The following is a 21,094-nucleotide window of genomic DNA, read 5'->3' as shown; positions in this document are numbered from 1 at the left end:
GTTGTTGTGCTAACTCTCGGTTTTGACGTCTTCTTATAGTTCGACTCAATTTCAGCTCTGTAACCTCCAATTGAGCGAGGTCAATGGGTCGCGAGCTGCACCACATGACACTCTAGAGATGTTCACCCCAATTGTCTACTAGCTTTCGATGAGCATCACATGCCCCTAGATAGCTAAGCCATTCTGCAGTAGATCTTTCCTTGTTTATCCTAGCTCTCACATTTGCTCGATATCGTCGTCTCTTATATAACCTTTGTTTCTTGTTAAGGTTTTGATTTTGGTAAATGTTTGAACTCGACTCGCTTGATAGGTCTTTGCTTGTATCTTCTTCACTCTCATATAAATTACCATAGATGGTCGTACTAGACCTTGAGTGTTCAGTTTCTATACTTGGCTCACTCGATGTTTCCTCAGGTTCTGAATCCATTTCTCCCTGAGATTCCGTTTCTGATGTGTATTGGCCTGAAGCCTTTGAGGAATCATCGGTTTCACTCTCAGGTAGGTGTGCCTCTTTCTTATCATCGGATGTTACATGCGCTACACCTAACATGTTTACTGGTGCAATGTGTGGTATCTCTTCCCCATCTGGTGTTACCCAGGTTGTTCCTCTAGCTCCCCATGTATCTATAGTTGCCGCTAGGTGTACCCAATCGACATTGTCTGACTCAGCCATTCCGGGTAGGATACCCGGAAATCCATATAAGGAGAGTTCTTCCCAATATCCGTGTCTTCGTTACACGTGTAACAATACTGTAATGGAGCTGAGTGAATTGTTGTGTCTGATCGATTATCAATGATGAATTTATTTCCTAGAGGAAACGTTCGACCACTTAAAAGATCAACTCGAATGACAGAGTCTTGGAACTGTAAGTAGACGTGGTTTTTGGACCAGTCATGCACCATTTTTGCTTCCCTCATGAATGGACGCCCTAAGATCATCTCAAATGACATAGGATGCTTGGAAAAATCCATAACAATGAAAGTTTGCCTTACCTTGTGTCCCAAGACCTTGATTCTAAGATCCTTTAGCATTCCAATAGGCGTAACAATAGATCCATTAGCCATTTTTACCACTACGGTTGTGGCTTCAAGGTGAGGTCGCCCCATAGACTCCCAACAACTCTTTGTCACCATGCTGACTCCCGCACCACCGTCAAGGACCCCCTTTACAGTTAATCCTTTAGTAGTGATTGGTAGAGTAGCATTAGATTCATCACCTTCAAAGTATTGCCCCAACTTGTTAACGGGTACTTCAATTACATATTCATGTCCCGCTAGGTCAGATGGTGGTGCTAAATGTTCCTCATCATTCATTACCGAGTCAGGTTTGTTCATATGTGCAAACTGTGGTAATCCGGCCTGTAATTCTCCATTGAGGAAGGCTCGAAGAGCTGAGACTAGCTTGGGGTCTTTATATAGTTTGGACATGATGGTGGTTCTAACTTCTGAAGACATGAAATCCATCAATTTGGCAACATTTAATGACATCTTGTGGGACGTAGGACCCTGACAAGAGAATGGTGAAGATGGAATCTCCACTTCCTCAAGGGGGTCGGGCATTCCCTCACCAAACATTCTCTCTAGTAGGAAAGGTGTGTGTCCACTTTCAGATGTCCTACCCTCACTCTCCTCCCGAATGATACTGGGTATAGCTAACGGCCTGTAGTTCTTGTGAGATTGAACTTGTGTGGGAAACACTGTGTCCGACATCTGGATATGTTTGGGTTCAGGTTCTAATGTTCGTTGAGTTTCTTCCACCAAACCCCTCAGTTGTTGGACTCGTTCAATTTCCACTGTTGGGTTTGGATAGGTTCCAATCTTTCTCTTGCAATCCTCATTTTTCATCTCTCGTGGCTTATCTTGGGGGTTCGCAACTGGGTGGTTTAACTTTGAATACTCTTTTGGTGTTCGTCTTAATTCCCTCTCGTGATCCTCCTCACTGGCTTTTTCCTTTGTAGTAATAGTTTTGGTCTCCGTGGTCTCTGTCGAATTTGAGTCATCCTCAGGGTCATTCATATACACGGGATCCTCTCATGTCCTTATGTTAGTCTTTGAACTAGGTTTTGAGCTAGAAGCATTAAGGGATTTCTTTCTTCGTGTTTTCTTCTTTCTCACTCGGCCAATGGATGCAGCATCTCTCTCTTCGAGGATGTAATTTTGCTTTTGGAGCATCGACCGTGTGAGTGCATTCACTGGTGCTATGTTTATAGTTGGGGGTGTCCCATCAACAATCTCTATTAAGTTCAATGGTGTGATTTTCGGTGCGTTTGGATTGTTAGGACACTGTGCGATCAAATGATCTATGCCACAACGATTACAAATGAGTATTGGCATTGCCAATGCACTCCCTTGACTTGTTTGCATTAGTGCAGCATTCTTTTGCATTCTAATGGGGCACTCAGCTACTCGATGTGGTCCACCACATTCGTAGCACTGAAGAGGTGGTCTCCTGGCAAAACTATTAATGTTTTGGCCTCTTGTTGCTAGCGCAGTAGCTTGATATATCGGTTTGATTTTTCCCCAATGGTCTTCCATATAGTACATGGGACACTCCTCAATCATGTCGACTCCATAGGTGATACTAGGGTCTATGTCCCCTTCGCAATCTACATAAGTACTAGATGACTCGCAACCTATTTGGTTCATAGGTGTAGCTCTTGGATGAGGGGGTTGCGGTCCTAGCACTGGAGGTGGCAACGGTGTGGTTTGGACCACATTTTGGGTTCTAGGGACCATGTGCTGTAATGGCAACTGTTGCTCCATGGGTGGGGTAGGCATCAATGCAGGAACTCGAGGTGAGTCTTCCCAAGCTATAGGCGGTCTATTTTCCATGATGCGTTTAAGCATTAGGCAATCCTTCGCTTGATGGCCATACCTACCACACGTGTTACAAGTCCCGTTAAACTTTACTCTGAAAGTAGGGCATTCACTCGTAGTATGTGGGCCCAAGAAAATTGAGCACCATTGTTGCTCCCTTCTTGGATACATATGAGTGTTTTGTGGAGCACGATTACCCCTAAGGCTTTCTTGGATGGCCTTGGTGAGATCTGCCAAAGTCATCTTAGATATCGTTTGCTCTTTCACGATTGGCTTTATCTTCATTGGCTCATGCCCTGATGCTTGCGAGCTACTTGACTTCGGCTCGGTAGACACTCTTTCTCCTGCAATCATTAAATTATCCTCCAATTGGATTGCATTCATGGTGACTGCTTCCCAAGTAGTGATACCTCTAATGACTAGGCCATTATAGATACTTTCATGTCGTAGTCCCCTAATGAATCTATCGAGCAATTGGTTGTTGTTGAATCGCTCGTTTGGATTGCATCGAGAATTCAAATTCTTTAGGCGACTAATGAAGTCTCTCACGGATTCACCTTCTTCTCGTTGGGCTTTCTAGAGCTGAGAGGCTACACCCCAAAGTACTCCCTCTCGTATGTATTCTTTTAAGAACAGTCTCCTAAGAGTAGAGTAGATCGTTTTCTCTTCTACTCTTAAGGTTCTATACCAATCTCCAGCCTTTCCGCTTAGGGTCAAACTCAAAGCCTTACACTTATGTAGCTCATTGTGCTCTTCCAAGGAATCGCACACATGTTCAAAGACTTCCATATGCTTTCTAGCATCTCCGTCTCCACTGAATTTCTGTGTGAGCTTAGCTACTTGAACTGCCTTGCTCCTAGGCTCTCTATCAGGTGCACTACGCATGTTTTCCGCAATAGAGCGACCGATAGTTTCAGCAAATGCTGCCAAATCTCCTATTTGAGCAGGTATAATGGGTGTATGTGCTCCTGGAACCACATGTGAGATGGGAGTTGGCCTTGGCCTTGGCATACGCGTGGCTCTTGGGTCCCAAATTTCGTATGGTGGTGTACCAAACGGTGGTCCAAAGTTTACAGGCGTGGCCCTAGGCATAGGGGGTGCTTGATATGGCATGTTATTATTAAATGGCATGGATCCACCTGTATAAGAGCTTGGATAGTTCCATTGTGGATTGTAAGCTCTTGGAATAATCGGAGGTGTAGGAGCTACATGAGGCTGAGGTACGACAGGTGCACATGATTGATACATACATGTAGGTATAGTTGGGGGCACTGTGCTACTAGGCATCGGCGCAGTGTTAACAAATGAACTCCATGATGTACTTCTTGTCATGCTCACCATTGGGATATGCATGGTAGCCGTAGTGTCATTAAGAGAAAGATGAGCTAGATCTGGAAAGGTAAAGCTGCCACTTGTGGGCTCAGATTGTACTGAGGCTCCTGGCGAAACAACATATGGAGGATCAATGGGGCTCACTGAGGGAGTCTCCATTTGTGACAGGGTTGGTTGGTTGGCCTTTCCCGTATCCAAGAATCTCATTAGGCCTATTGAAAGCATGTTTATCCCTGTGTTCTGTCTTTCTAACTCGACAATCCTATGGAGGACATCACAGACTTTCTGTTGTTGCTCATCTATTCTAGTAGCACCCGATGTGGATTGTAGAACATCTAACCAACCCACATGATAGGTGTGTCCTGTGTACCGATCAGTTAAAGCTTCTGCTTGTAGGTCATACTCCCAATTTTTGTTTAGGAATATCCCATCTAGGCCTGGCGTGCTGGAGGTTTCCCTTGAAGTGGAAGCATTATTGCTCCCCATAGCTTGCCCCTCCGTGACTGCCACCTTGGGAGCACTCGGTTGCTCGACTAGCATGATTGTTGTCACAGGAGCCTTTGCTTTCAGGGCTTGACTTTGTTCTAGCTTTCGTAGGTTCTCAATTTCCCTCTCCCTTGTTGCTTGCATATAGCGTTCGATCTCTTGCACTTCGGCAAGACTCCTACCATCGGGTAGTAAAACCTCAGAGGGAGATAGTCCTACAGGATCAGGAGGTGCAGTGGATGGAACATTCACATGCACACTCTCAAGAAGCATAGGTTCTATTTTAGGCATGAATGACGAATTTACTTCCCCACTCCCTTCATTTATTTCATTAACCGCATGTTCGGAGCGAGTAGCTCTACTAAGGGTCTCTTTTAAGCGGCTAAACACGCTGGACCAGGGCCGTGGGCCCATGGCATGCATGTCTTGACTTGAACTATGAGGGTTTGGTGTAGGATACCCCTCCATGACTTCGTAGTCAGAGGAAGAATCACTAGACGCGATATGAGGATCTTGGGTCGCGCTACCTTGAGTCCCGGCCGAAGGTCCAGAACCTAGGGTGGAGGAATAATGGGTGCCCGCATAAATGGAGGCACTACCAATATGCTCGTGCTCTAACACTCGTCCAGAGCGTAGGTTCATATGACTTGGATCCCCTAGAAGTGTCAATGAGGGCCCGTGAAGGCTGCTCACCTAGTAATTTTGGGTGTTTTGCAACCCAAGTCTTTTCTTATTTATTTATTTTTTGATTTTTTGGTCCTTTTTTTCTGACCCAGCTATAGAATAGAACGTATAATAGCTCAAAACGAGCGTCTAGGTCAGAGGGACATGCCGTGCTTTACAGCCCTCCGTTTGGTCACTTTATGTTTTCGAAATCCCTAAAACCGTCAATTTCTAGTAGGGAACTAGGCCCAAATTAGAAAGTCTAAGGGTGCAAGTGGGAAGAGAAGGGAGGAGAGTGGAGGACTTGCCCCACATGCTCTCATTCCCTCTTGAGGGGGTAGGGTATATATATAAGAGTGAGTCTAGTATATATCATAAGACCGAGGACTGAGGCCTGGGCTTGGGCTTGGGCTTGGGCTTGGGCTTGGGCTTGGGCTTGGGAAACGATCCCGATCAAAATTTTAGTGTAGCCCCCCAGTCGCATGTTTTTTTTTTTTTTTTTTAAGGCGATAACCGCGCGCTTAGTGCAGGGGGATTTCCCGGCAGCGGCGCCAAAAATGTGCGCTCCTTGTCGCACTGTCGAAGCAAGGGACTTGCCGATACACCGTGTGCGAGCTACAAATGGCTCCAAGCACACAACAAGACTAATCTAGCAAGCTCAAGAGAGCAAAGGGTGTGTCACTCACCGCTCTACGCTCGCCTTCGTGGTAGATTCCTCGCCCCGATGAAGAAGAAGCTGCAGTTGTGCCGCGCTCAACCGCTTCGTCGCCGTCGTGCCTTCGTAATTCTCGATCGCACACACACTCTCCCTCTCTCTCTCTCTCACATACATGCACACACAAGGAGGTGAAGAAGAAGAAGATGGAGATGGAGATGGAGCAAGAGCACTCTTCTATTGCACAAATGAGAGAATGCGTGAATTTTAGGTTTAGTTGGCTTTTATATGAGCTCACCCCATTCACACTTGGGCGCCCATGCTTAGCCAACTAATCCCTTGAATGTCCCAGTTAGAGTGCGCCTCTCATCGGCGATCACTCTTACCCTTTTCCTATTGGTTCGACAAGCCCGGTACCTGACTCTACCAAATACATAATACACATCCGTCGTAGGTGATGGGGTGTCCGTGAGCCGTGAGGGTTAACAGCGCTCCACCCAAAGCAGGTCTCTCTCTCTCTCTCTCTCTCTCTCTCTCTCTCTCTCTCTCTCTCTCTCTCTCTCTCTCTCTCTCTCTCTCTCTGCTCTCGCACTTGCACTCGCACACGCTTCCCGCGGCACCTTCAATTGGTATCAGAGCCCAAAAGCCTTGTGTGAGATTTGCCCTAGAAAGCATGGCTGTGACTCTTTCCTGAATCAAAGATGCATAAACAACCTATCAAGGACATAGAGATTCGGAGAGTCACTTTTGAGGATGTTCAGAGAGAGTGAAATCAACTCAGCGGGCTAGTGATGTACCTTCCACTAGCAGTGCTCTAGAGGGAGAGGATAGCAATGGTCAAGAAGTGAGACGATCTACTAGAGTCTCTCGTCCACCTGCACGTTTCAAGCCAAGTCTTGATTACATCATGTTGATCGATTGCAGTGAGCCAAGCTGCTACCAAGAAGCCATGATGACGGATGATGTGGTGAAGTGGCATCAGGCTATGGAATTTGAGTATAACTCGATTCTGGCTAATGACACTTGGGACTTGGTAGAACTGCCAAATGATGCAAAAGCTTTACCTTGCAAATGGGTTTACAAGAAGAAATTTACAATATGGGTTTACAATGCCTACAACTCGATCAAAGAGTAAATTGCAAATATGCATAAACCACGACGAGAATCTAGGAAAAGTCCGATAAAGTTTCTCTTAAAAACTGAGCAAAAAATCTCATTGAATACGCATGAAAATAAACACTCACTGTCTCAACAGTCAAATCCACAAATGGCATACATAGCACTACCAACATCCTAGCAAAACAACTCATTCCTGACCGAGTGGCTCTATGGACGTGTACCTATCCAAAACCACTTGTAAACTTGCGAACCTCCTACTTGCGAGCTATAGCTAGCTCAAACTATATCCGTAATTGTATACACAACATGAAACTGCACAAGACCGTGCAAGAAAGCTCTCTGAAATGCTTGACACGGTCGCATGAGCACTACATGTGTCGTATAAGTTGTACTACAAAGACTGTGCAACTTGTGGGCAAAACCGCTAGGAAACTGGCACACACTACCTCATCAATCGATAAACTTGTCAACCAAAAACACCTGCCAAGAGCTAAGCACACTCAAGGAAAACTCCCGCTCCGAAATGGGCCATTGGAACTATATGTGTCGATATGTGCCATCAAAGTTGGAAACTGGGGAAAACGTCGAAACCAAAATGGCCGAGTTGAAGCTGCAATGCTGGGGGAAACCATCAAAGCCAAAACTGCTCTGGAATAGGCGCGTGGGAGGGAAGTTGTTGCCGAAGGTATGCTAGGGTGGAGCTTAATTGGTCTCGCTCGCTCTCGCTATGTCGAAGACGAGAGAAATTGGTCGATGCCACCTTCCGCCGTTGGATGAAAGAGATCGCTTTGATGCCATCGTCGCCTAATCTTGAAGAAAAACACCGAAGTTGTAGCCGCCAAAGTCGGTGTCATAACTGATGTCAAGCCGCTAAAAGCCAAAGCTGAGAAGAATGCCAAAGCCACAGAAAAATTCTCTCCTCTCTTCTTTTCATGTTCGATGCCGATGCTATCTCTCGCTACCAAGTGTCTGTGTGTGTGTACACACCGTTGCACACACTTTTGGGAAATATCCATGCTACTTCTCTTCAATTCTATGTGTGTGTGTGTGTGCATGCATATGTGTGTGAAACACACCTTAGCACACACTCACTTGAAAGAGGAAAGAAAAACAATGCTCTATTCTCTGTCAAAACACTTGTGTGTATGTGTGTGTGTACACACACACTTTCTTTCTTGCTTGGTCCGTTACCCTTTTGAAGCCTTTTACTTTTTTTACTTTGTTTAAGAAATGTCTCCCAAGCTTTTCAAAAGTCTAAGGTTAACTTCAAGGCCAAAAAAAAATCTCCAGCTTCCATTTTTGCAGGCATACCTCAAAAAAAACCCCTTTTTCTTCCAAGCTCACTTTCCTTCTTGCTTCCAAGCTCACAATCCTTAAGCTTTTTCCAAATCAAATATTGTAATTCTATTTCAAAGCAAAAAACTTAAGCTTTGTTTTCTGTGTTTCTGCAAATGTTGTTCCATTTCCATTGTACATGCTCTCAAGATTCCATGCCACTCAAAAGGAGCTTCACACACAATGAAAGATTTGCTCTGAGTTTCACCAAATCTCCTCTTGATACGATTGATCCTTGCCTAACCTCCTTTGATCCATCGCCGCCAAGCACTGAATTCCGTCGCCACCAAGGGAGCACCGTCGATCGCCAAGCCGTAGCTTTGGTACCACTTGTGAGTGCACAGATGCGTGTGTGCACGATGCGATGCAATGCATGCGAGGAAGGGGAGGAGCACAAGACAATGTGGATGGAGCAACCTCACGAACTATATGAGTGAGGAGCTCCTTATTCATTGTATACAAAGAATAAGGAAGTGTACACATGGTGGGCGGGCGGTCGGACATCGAACGTTCGGCCCGGACAAAAGGCACAACGCCTTTACCTCAACATTCAATGAGAGAATTGTGGGCACATTTGAGGTCAAGAGATCAATAAAACACGGCTGCCCACTGTCCTCTCTAATGTTTGCCATTGGATCCCATCCTCTGGTAACATTGCTCGAAGACAACACTGCCAAAGGAAAGATTCAAGGGTTGGCTTTGCCTAACAATGACCAACTTTGGGCAAAGATTTTTGTGGATGACTCTGTGATTTTCCTTAAAGCATACTCTAAGGTTATTAGGAAGGCCCTAAAAATTGTACAAATGTATGCCTTAGCTTCAGGGTCGAAGTGTAGCATTGAAAAATCAAGATTAATCTCTCTCTCTCTCTCTCTCTCTCTCTCTCTCTCTCTCTCTCTCTCTCTCAGAGCAACTTGTTTGATCTGTCAATGTGGACCGGGAAAATTATGTCAAAAGGGAAGATATTTTGGCACCTGGGAGCCCCTCTAGGGGTGGATGTAACTCACAAGCAAAGATTCTTATGGGTTATGGAGAAAGTAAGGAATAAGATGCAAAGGTGGGAGTATCTGCTTCTCCCCTTTCCAAGGGAATTGAAGGTAATCAATTTATGCTCCCTTATATAGACTTTAATGGTCCCTTGCTTAAGCTAGCCAAATGCAAATAGAAAGAGTTCTTGAAACGAGTAAAGAGATTTTTGTGGAAGAACAAAACTCGATGTCGTGGCAGTGGGCTAAATGAGTGACAATTACAATACCTATGGAGCATGGAGGTCTCGGGATTCTTAACCCTAGCACTCATGAGGAGGCCCAATGTGCCAAGTTTGTGTTAGCACTAGACAAACAAGGCCATAGTTGGGCTATTATGGCTAAGGCTATGATGTACAACTCTAGAATATGCTCACAAGGTGGCTAGTGGGAAGGGCTTGAGGTGAACAACAAGCTGCTTGCCCCTCAATGGGCCATCCTGAAACCTAGGGGTATGACAGGTGATCTCACTCAAAAATGCAACAGAGCAATGGATTCCTTGGAATGGGGAGAGCTATCAAGGTACTTTCACAATTCTATAACTCACTGGTCCCCTTGGCAAAGGTAATAGATTCCTAGGCCAATTGTGGGACTACAACAAAAGTTACTCGAAAGAAACAGATCAACTGGCTCTCAGGTTTAACCTTAGTGGGACACAAATATTATTGATCAATAGAGTGGTATTTGCAGAACTCTGAATCCAAGTTTGAGTGAAAAGCATGGAAATGGGCTAAGAACATACATTTCATGAAATTGCAAACCAAAGAAGTGTACCTCACCCTTATGGATTCAAAGTTTGTTTCTCCCTGCTGCTTAACAAGTAGTGGGGCAAAAACTAACCGGGGTCAAGATGGGAGACCATCATGAAAAACATCTGGCACCCTCAATGGCTGCATGGGATGAAGGTCTTCTTATGGAAGGTGTTATGGGGAGCCATGCTAACTGGGGTGAAGGTTCTCGCTAGAGGAATTGGCCTCAATAGATGCTCACAATGAAGAACAGCTAGTGAAGACCTCCCTCACCTTTTCAAGAAGTGCCCGACGGTTTGTGACCTAGTAGGGAAGATTTTCAAATGGGTGCAAAAGACTTGGAAAATAGGATTCTTCAAGAACGATCTCTTCTTGGGAGGAAAGGTATTCAAGAGCCAAGCACTGCTCATTGCAACACAAATCATGAGATCTTGTTACTTCAAACATATTTGGAAGGCAAGTAGGGGTTGCCGTTGGAAAACATATGAATTCTTAGGAGTGGACCAGGATCATGGGCACCACAATGATGGACTTGCATGGGTAAAAGTGTGGGCTCAACCATTGTCATAGGGTGGCTTCCCTATCAACCAATGTATGTATGATCCTTTGAAGATGTCATGTCTCATCAGAGCATGGCTATAATTTGTAATTTTTTGGTTTAGTTAATATAATCTACTCACCATTGTGAGTTTTGCAAAAAAACATCAATTTTTTTACCTTAAAAATAATTCTGTTGCCAAATCAAGTTCTTCAGTAATATTGGTGTTATAACAACTTTCAAGCCAGACTCAAGAATTCTTGACTAATTTCTGAAGTTAGCTCGCAAGTTGGGAGGGATTAAAGAAGTCAAGATGCACTCGTGACTTACTTGAGGTATGAACAATTGGCAAGTGACATGTTGTCTTTGAACATATGTGCCACCAACTCTTGCAAAGTCTCCCATATTATGCTTTACTTTGGATTTGATTTTGGAAGAGAAAAAGATTGAGCAAAGTAGCAATATGGAATGTCATGACACTCAAATGCTTAAGGCTATCATATGTAATGTCATGATAAATTGAGCCATTCGAACACATTGGACATATTAATATATATATTGGCAATCATGTGCATCTCTCTCTCTCTCTCTCTCTATCTCTCTCTCTCTCTCTATATATATATATATATATATATATGTATGTATGTATGTATGTATGTATATGTGTGTGTGTGTGAGTGTGAAAATAGCATTTAACATTGCATACCAGCAAAAGCGAACATGTAATAAAGGAGATGGAAGCCCCCAAACTTTTTAAGCTTTGCTTGCTCTGCACCCCCCGTCCCGTTTAGCCATGAGCTTCATCCGAAGCCCTTCATCTCCCACCCATCGGCGAGAGAAAATGGTTCCTTGCACAAGGGAGGAGGCCCTGGAGACGCCTTTAGTCCAGAAAAGGAGGGTCTGAAGCTTCATTAGAGTGGCGCAAGTGCTGCCCAGCTAGGACTCCCCCCTGAAGAAGCCCTGCAGTGGAGGCCTCTCCCCACCTCACTCTCATCCCATACAGAGAACCCTCGCGAACCCTCACGCTGGTTGTGGCTGTTACCACAAAGGAGCCTCTTATTATGAAATTCTTCTCAATAGCCTTATGTAGGCCATAGTGAATTTTCAACTTGTTTGAATGACATGAAATGTCAACAATCATTCAACTTTTAAAATTATATGGTGTGATTTTTTTTATAAAAATGACTTGAAATGTTAACAATCAAGTTAATATGAGGTGACCATTGGATGGTGAGAGGTGCAAAGGGGAGTTGCAACTTTTTTTTTTTTCTACCACTTCCCTATGGCCTTCTTGGCCAAAAACTAGGTATAAAAAAGCCCCATGGAGGTAGGAGGAATGCCACACACACACACACATGTAGAAGGAGAGAGATGTGACACACAAAGTATGAGAACACTCATTTATAGAAATAGTCTACAAAGTGATCGCAACTCTGTCATTCTATTGGATACATGAATTTTATGAATGGTTGGTTAGTGGGTGGCTAGCCATAATGATGCTGGCAAGGCACAATGGCCTTTAACCCTAACAATGTTTCGCTTGAAGGTGAAAATGCCTTAAGCCAATTTTTGACAAATTCAAAAGACATGCAAAGTCTAGAAGGCTCTCCTCAAAGCCCATAAGGATTCGACATGTGCAATGCCTGTGGAGGGTGAACGTTTTGAAAAAGGATCTATGAGGTTTCATACATGTGAATCTTGTCAAGCTCGATGCGCACATTTGAATCTTCACAAGCTCGATGTGCACCTTTGAATCTTGAAAGGTGCACATCACAAGTGAAGCACTACTATATAACATTGTGCTTTGTCTTTACATGAAACACAAGATGTGCACCTTTGAATCTTGAAAGTGAGTGAAGCACTACTATATAACATTGTGCTTTGTCTTTACATGAAACACAAGATTCTATGCCAGTTAAAGCTCAATAGATTACCCACAAGCACATCACAAGTGAAGCACTACTATACAACATTGTGCTTTGTCTTTACATGAAACACAAGATTCTATGCTAGTTGAAAAAGGGGGGGGGGGGGTTGTGTGTGTGTGGGGGTGTCACTGTGTTTAAATTGTGCATATCATGCGCATTCAATGACTATTTCTAAAACTGAGTATCTATAAATCTTTGACAAATAAAATACACCCTTTTCATATTCAGCCGTTTTTTTTTTCAGTTCCATTTTAAGGTACCCTTCTGTACGTTAAGATGTGAGAAAAATAAAATTTGATAACCCCTTCTACTACACTCACGTGATAATCAAATATTTTTTTAGTGATTGTCTCGAGGTTGAAAAGCACTCTGACAATCACAATTTGAAACTAAAACCCCTATGGTAATGACCAAGATTCCCACTAGATGAATAAGCAATTACCTTCCTTCTTGGCCTCTAACGCAACAACGTACTCACTAATATTTGTGCTAGACATAAATGTGAAATCCTCTAAACAAGATCACCATGAAAGTGAACGCAAACAAAGTTAAAGATATAGCATGCAATAGACCTTTTGTTGCCCATAGTTGTTGTATAATTTGTATCCATGTACCCAATAATGCTTCTTTGCCTCAAACGAAAATACACATATCCTTCAATAATGTACCTTGATAACCTATATAAAAGGACAGAGGGGGCAATCACAGAATAATGAGGAAGATATTTACCTTCATGCTGAGGAGATAGAGAAGGAGAGATCTTAAGCTCTTGCAAGCATGCAAACAATGACCACGTGCAAACAAAATGGAGATGGAGGCTAGTAGCTATTTCTTCTTCTTCGCATATCATGCGCATTCAATGACTATTTCTAAAACTGAGTATCTATAAATCTTTGACAAATAAAATACATCCTTTTCATATTCAACCGTTTTTTTTTTCTCCAGTTCCATTTTAGGGTACCCTTCTGTACGTTAAGATGTGAGAAAAATAAAATTTGATAACCCCTTCTACTACACTCACGTGATAATCAAATATTTTTTTAGTGATCGTCTCGAGGTTGAAAAGCACTCTGACAATCACAATTTGAAACTAAAACCCCTATGGTAATGACCAAGATTTCCACTAGATGAATAAGCAATTACCTTCCTTCTTGGCCTCTAACGCAAGAACGTACTCACTAATATTTGTGCTAGACATAAATGTGAAATCCTCTAAACAAGATCACCATGAAAGTGAACCGCAAACAAAGTTAAAGATATAGCATGCAATAGACCTTTTGTTGCCCATAGTTGTTGTATAATTTGTATCCATGTACCCAATAATGCTTCTTTGCCTCAAAAGAAAATACACATATCCTTCAATAATGTACCTTGATAACCTATATAAAAGGACAGAGGGGGCAATCACAAAATAATGAGGAAGATATTTACCTTCATGCTGAGGAGATAGAGAAGGAGAGATCTTAAGCTCTTGCAAGCATGCAAACAATGACCACGTGCAAACAAAATGGAGATGGAGGCTAGTAGCTATTTCTTCTTCTTCGCTACTCAAAGTATAAGATGGTCCAATAGGCAAATACAACAAAACGAGATAACTATGTAGACCAGTCAATGTGAAACCGCTATTGAGTAAGGTGGAAAATAAGTGGCCATCACTCTCGATAGGTAGACCATGTCCTTAGAGTCTAGATGTAGTACCATAGCAATGATCCTTGTGTTCACTACCTCATGCTAGTGATAATGTATGTGATGAGTCATCCAAGTAAACACATATGTTGAGCTTCTCCTCAAGCTCAATGCTATCTCTCGTTCTTCAAGCATCACTTAAAACAACCTCAACTTCTCTGGTCTCATGGTCTTTGTGAAGATATTTGCAATTTTCTCATCTTTCGTTGCATACCTCAGAGGCCGTGATCACTAGCCAAGACCTTGTCTCTGATGATGTGGTAGTACACCTAAATATGCTTCATCCTTGCATAAAACATTGGGCTCTACACTGAGTGTATGCTACTAAGATCATCACAATAATTGACAATCGGCCTATAAACCTATATGCCAACTCTCCAATTAGCATGTGTAGCCATACTACCTCACATGCTATCACTGCACCATCCATGTACTTAGCGTTTGTACTCAACAAAGGAACCGTGGGTTGTCTCTTGCTACTCCATGGGATATAAGCACTTCCAAGTGAAAACATAGACTTGCTAGTAGATTGCCTATCAAATAGGCTACCAACCCAATTTACATCACGTGTACCCATATAGCTGCAACTCCATGTCAGTCTCATAAAAGAATGTGTAGTCCAAGGTAGCACTCACATAGCGCAATGTATGTCTCACAACTTCCAAGTGTGGACTCCTAAGAAGCTGCATAAAGTAATTTGCCAATCCAGCTATGTAACACAAATCAGGTTGCAAGATTGTGAAGTAGATCAGCCCACAATCTTATCATACATGATGACATTGCTAAGCATTTCACATGCACCAACTCTCATCTTCATATTTTTTTTGACACACCAGAGGGCCCACAAGGGGAGGTGCTTATCCCTTCCAAATATTAGCCATGATACATGGTCGGGGTAGGGGACACGTACCATCGGGCAAGAACATGGGCATCACCATGGCCACCTAATTGATGCACCACGTGTTGGGAACGACGGAGAGAACTCATAGCAACCAGCTAGGAATCTCCTCCTCAGATGACCCAACCAAAGAGGAGGATGCACTCGAGTGTCCAAGGGCAAGAGCCCTAGCAACATGAACACTAGGTGAGCACAAGGTGTCCCTCTAAAGTGTGACCCAATCGGAGAATTAAACCCACAACCCTTAGGTTGAGAGGCCAAAGCCCAACCGTTACACCAACTCTTTGGGGACTCATCTTCAAATTTTGATCCAAAGGCTTAGCTAATCGCACAAATAGTTTTTGGCCAACAATCTAGAAATCATAGGGAATAAAGTCCATGTCACTACAAGAGGCTATTCATATTAGCGACGCTCACACAGCGACGCTCAAAAAAAAAATCCCGGCGTCGCTATGAGCGTCGCAAATTTCTTTGTAAATTTGCGACGCTCATAGCGACGTCGACTGGGCTAAAAAAATAACAGAGAGCGCCCAAAAACTCAGATCTCAGATCTGAGTTTTTCGGCGCCCTCAAGCAAGGAGCAGGTAACGCTCTCCCTCTCTCTCTCTCTCTCTCTCTCTCTCTCTCTCTCTCTCTTTCTTCTCCACACACACACACACACACACACGAGGAGAGGAAGGAGAGCCAGGTATGATCCTTCCCTTTCCTCACTCTCATGTTCCCTTCCCCTCTTTCTCTCTCCCTCTCTCTCTCTCTCACACACACACATAGTGTTTTTGAGAGAGAGAGAGAGAGAGAGAGTACAAACATAAACAAAAACGCACACACACATACATAAACAAAGAATGCACACACACATTGAGAGAGGAAAAGAGAGAGAGAGCATGCATAAACAAAAAACGCACACATTGAGAGAGGAAAAGAGAGAGAGAACATGCATAAACAAAAAACGCACACATTGAGAGAGTAAAAGAGAGAGAAAACATGCATAAACAAAAAAACGCACACACATTGAGAAAGAAAGAGAGAGAAACTAATTTAACGTTGTAGGAAACTAATTAAAATTAAAAGACCTAAAGATCTAGCCGACGAGGAGTTGAACTCAAGACCTATTATTCAAGAGGGAAATGGCATAACCAATCTATCATACTTGGCATGGGTGATAGAAAGGCTATACCATTTATCTCTTTTTATTGGCACACACATCCACACACGCGCACACACACAAGAAGAAGAGAGTTATAACGTCGTAGGAAACTATCCTAAAAGACGTTAAAGATTAGGTTAGATGTAGACTTACGTTAAATTAGATTTAGGTTTATTTAAGTTAAATTAGATTAGATTTAGGTTTATTTTTAATTAGATTTACGTTTATTTACGCTAGATTTAGATTTACGTTATATTAGATTAGATTTAGGTCTCCATAGACTGCGATGCCTGCATGAAGCGGGTGAAGAAAGCCCTCAATGGAATATAGGGTATTGCTGCCTTCACTCATGGTGGGCTCCGTCGATCCAAAAGTACTGGTGAAATGTCTTCAGAAGATAGGGAAGAAGGTGGATCTTCAGGGCGGCAAGAGTCACTACATCCCCGACACAATGACCATCTAGACAACCTCTAGTCATTCAACATCAACTTCAAAGTTAGTAACAAGAGCAAGAACGGTCTAAAGGGCCAATTGCTGTCATCAGATGTGGATGGAGATGAGGCAACATCACCGCCGGAAGTTAACTCTCACATCTTTAGTGATGAGAATGCCAACTCTTGCCAAGTTATGTGAAAAATTATGTGTTAAATCAGTTTTAAGGTTCTTATAATCCCTGTTAGTTTAGTTCTTTGTTTTTAATATAACATAATTTATGTTAGATTTAGATTTATGTTATATTAGATTAGACTTAGGTTTATTTAGGTTTACCCACACACACACACACACACACACACACACACACACACAAGAAGAGAGTTTTAACGTCGTAGGAAACTTTCCCAAAAGACGTTAAAGATTAGGTTAGATGTAAACTTAAGTTAAATTAGATTTAGGTTTATTTTTAGTTAGATTTATGTTTATTTAGATTTACGCTTATTTACGTTAGATCGAGTCCACGCAAGAATTACTTACGGTTTAGGGTTTAGAGTTAGACGAACAGTGAAAAGATCTACTGTGAAAAGATGTTAAGATGCTGTGAAGTGCTACAGCTAGAGAAGAGGCAAAGTGGTTTTGTCCACTACATGCAGTATCATGTAGACGTGGGTCTATAGATTTCTTGAACCCACAAATATAGGTATTGACCAATAAAGACGAGATTATAACCCGGTGGTTCTGATCTCCGTGCACCTCTAGACCGAGGTGTGCGGAGATTGGACATGACTAGAGAATGTGAGGTAAAGAGAGAGAGAGAGAGAGAGAGAGAGATAAGACGAAGAATACCAATAGAATATTAAATTTGTTGTCCAGGTTATAAGATTTTTATCCTCATTATGAGTAGTGACGAGGATGTGGGACCGTCCAACCGAAACACCTATCTCTCAACGAGGGTCTTATGTCCTTGTAATCAATGCAAGCATGCTGTGTGACGGACAAGACATGTTTCTTTGCAGCACGTTCGCGAATTTGGCGAGTTCGATCCATCTATTATAGATCGAGTTTTTGCCAATTATAACTCGTCGGACTCTGACGCTGGCCAACAAGCAGCAATCTTGCAACCCAATAGACATGTTCGCAGGCGCTTTGGTCAAGCAGCATATGTGAGGCCACAAGATGTAGCCTCTGACAGCTCGGGGGATGATCATGCAGAGCACATTCCCAACGAGGCAATGTTTGAGCCTGAGATTGATGAAATGATCGAGACGATCATGGATTCAGAAAGGCTTATCTATGATGATATGAAAAGTGAAGCCGATACGCCATTGTATAATGGAGCACGTATGTCTAGATTGAAAGCACTCCTGGTTCTTCTCAACATGCAGGCAAAGTTTGGATGGAGTGACACTAGCGTCACAGCGCTTTTCAGGTGATCTATTACAATTAGTTTACTTTAATAAAACTCTAAATATATAATGATCTGATAGATTTTTACACGACTGTATCGTATTTTTATGTTATGTAGATTGCTTAAAGAGCACATACTACCAGCTGACAATGTGATGCCAGATTCCCGAGATGAAGCAAGAAAGATTTTGCAAAACTTGGGGATGGATTACAATTCTATCCACGCTTGTCCTAATGACTGCATTCTTTTCAGAGGGGAATACATAGACATGGAGAAGTGTCCAAAATGTGATTCCGAAAGATATCGAGTAGATCTCCACGGGACAAAAATTCCACAAAAGGTTTTGCGACATTTTCCTCTGCTTCCTCGCATCAAGCATTTCTTCGAATGTAAGTCCATGGCCGCCCTAGCATCATGGCATGAGGAGAATAAATCTTCGGATGGTGTGCTACAAATTCCTGCAGATTGCGCAGCCTGGAAACATATAGATGGAACATGGTCGGATTTTGCCAGGGAAGCTCGAAATTTGCGCTTAGGCCTGGCTATGGATGGCGTAAATCCATTTGGTCAAAGATCAACATCTTACAGTGTATGGCCCGTTGTCATCGTCAACTACAACATTCCCCTGTGGTTGACTACGAGGAAGGGGCACCTATGGCTAAGCTTGATTGTGCCAGGGCGATATAAAGTGGGGAATATGGATGTGTATCTTCGTCCACTATTGGAAGAGCTACAACAATTGTGGATTGGCATAGAGGTGGTGGATATGAGCCGACACACAGGACGACGGAATGCTTTGATCAGAGGCATTCTAATGTGGACCATGCATGACTATCCCGGGCTAACACAATGCTCAGGTGATCTATTGACACTCCTCACTCAGACACTGTAAATCTTGTTTTTTCCCATAGTTGATCTATTATCATGTGTATATATGCGGGGCTTCAAACAAGCGGATACAGAGCATGTGTCACATGTGGACCTAGACTGAATGCACGTAGGGCGCCCTCACTGAAGAAGAAAATCTACGAAGGTCATCAAGCGTATCTTCCAGAGAATCATGTGTTACGCGATGGCTTTTTGGCAAGAGAGCCACCAAGGATGTCTGCACAAGCATGGTTAGAGCAGAAGGAGATGTGAGATGACGGATTGCCTCCAGGGATGAAGAGACTATCTCTATGGTACGAGTTACCATACTGGCCCCGACTCATGATCAATCACTTGCTCGATCCAATGCACATATTCAAGAATGTGGATAATCTACTATGGGACCATCTGACCGGTAAGAAAGATACTTTGGGAGCCAGAGTTGACCTTAGAAATGTGGATTGTATGGAGCAATATTGGCCGCAAACAGCGTCTGATGGATCGATAAAACTCCCTACAGCACCATGGATTTTCACAGGAGCCCAAGAACGCAAAGTAAAAGAGACCATTCGATCTTTGCGGACCCCCACTGGCGTAATGCACTCGCTCCGAACGTGTTTTACTAAAGAAGGAAAGCTTACCGGTTTGAAGTTACACGATTGGCATAAAATGTGTCAGGTACGTTCATAGTGGACTCTAATATCATTGCATAAAATGTGGACTTTAATATCATTGCTGCACATACTTTACAGTTTATTTTACCGGTTTCCATTGAGGGATGTTTGTCTTTCGACATTCGTAACACAATCTACAAACTTGCAAAGCTGGTGCAATGGATCTCACAAAAGGAGATCAACGTAGACTCCATACCATTCGCCAAACTAAATGCTGCGGAGCTTGTGTGCATGTTTGAGAAACATTTTCCTACTACCATGCTAACCATTCAGGTGCATCTTCTTGTTCACATAGTTGATGAGGTGGAAATAGTTGGCACAGTTCATTCCAGATGGATGTTCTTCTTAGAACGTTTCATGAAATCGCTTAAGGGATATGTGCGTCAAAAGGCACGTCCGGAGGGTAGCATGGCAGAAGGTTGGTTGGTATCAGAGTCCCTAGTGTACATTGGAGAGTGGCTAGACGGATTTGATAAAGCCTGGGACACGCTATGGCGAACCATAGATGATGAGCGCATATCTGGGATTGTCATGTGCAATCTCGGTGTTGAGAAGAAGATGACGGAAGATCTAGAGGCTAAAATCAACCGATTTTGCATGCTTCACAATCCAGTGATGCAAAAGTGGATTTCACAATATGAGGATGCAAAGCAAGAGCGACAAAGGGCACGAATCGAGTGGAGACGGGGAAGACGACCACCGATGCACTATCCGACGGTTCTGGAGAGCCTACCAACCTTCATGAGCTTAAGATGGTTGCACAACCAATTGAAAAGTGCACAACAATGCGGTGACGAAGTGACTGAGGAAGAGTGGGAGTACTCTCGGGGTTGCGCGACCAAGGTAAGTTTGCAATGTACGACTAGCTAGTGACTTTATTTCTAAACGTTTGAACGGCCACTCATAATCTTTGTTCGTTGTAGTATAAGTCATACACAGCAGCATGGTGTAAAGGTCGACATTTTAGGGTGGAACGAATCGACAAAAAGCGTTTTACTCAAGATTGTGGAATCATGGAAAAATTTGAACAGTCTAGTCGACGACGTTCCTCTGATGCAGATCCTGTGGTGGCGGAACTCACTTACTTCGGCACGCTGCAAGAGACTTTGAGGATCGATTACAGAGGATTTTTTGTCGACTTGTTCGACGTGCAATGGTTCAAGATAATCATGGAGGGTCGCAACGCTACTGTGCGTAGAGGAGAGTCTGGTTTTCTTGAGGTGGATTCTACTAAGAAATGGACTGACCTAAGAGACACTTTCGTACTACCCGAGCATTGTGAACAAGTAAGTATGTAAATAGTTAACATCCCGCTTTTACAAGTTATGTGCT

At 43.1% G+C, this 21,094-nt stretch overlaps 1 long non-coding RNA gene across 2 annotated transcripts in view; it reads right to left on the bottom strand.

Moving 5' to 3' along the window:
* Window positions 1-11,730, bottom strand: part of LOC147452759 (uncharacterized) — a 38,230-nt gene extending 26,500 nt beyond the window's left edge. For both annotated transcript variants that reach the window (XR_015188925.1, XR_015188926.1), the window contains exon 1: window positions 11,426-11,730. This is a non-coding gene — a long non-coding RNA (uncharacterized LOC147452759). The remainder of the gene's footprint in view (window positions 1-11,425) is intronic.
* Between the last annotated feature and the right edge of the window lie 9,364 nt (window positions 11,731-21,094).

Source organism: Adiantum capillus-veneris, chromosome 8, assembly GCF_014529385.1.
Source record: "Adiantum capillus-veneris isolate H3 chromosome 8, ASM1452938v2, whole genome shotgun sequence".
Lineage (NCBI taxonomy): Eukaryota > Viridiplantae > Streptophyta > Polypodiopsida > Polypodiales > Pteridaceae > Adiantum > Adiantum capillus-veneris.
Note: the sequence above shows the minus strand (reverse complement) of the source record. Positions and strands in the feature narration are given on the sequence as shown.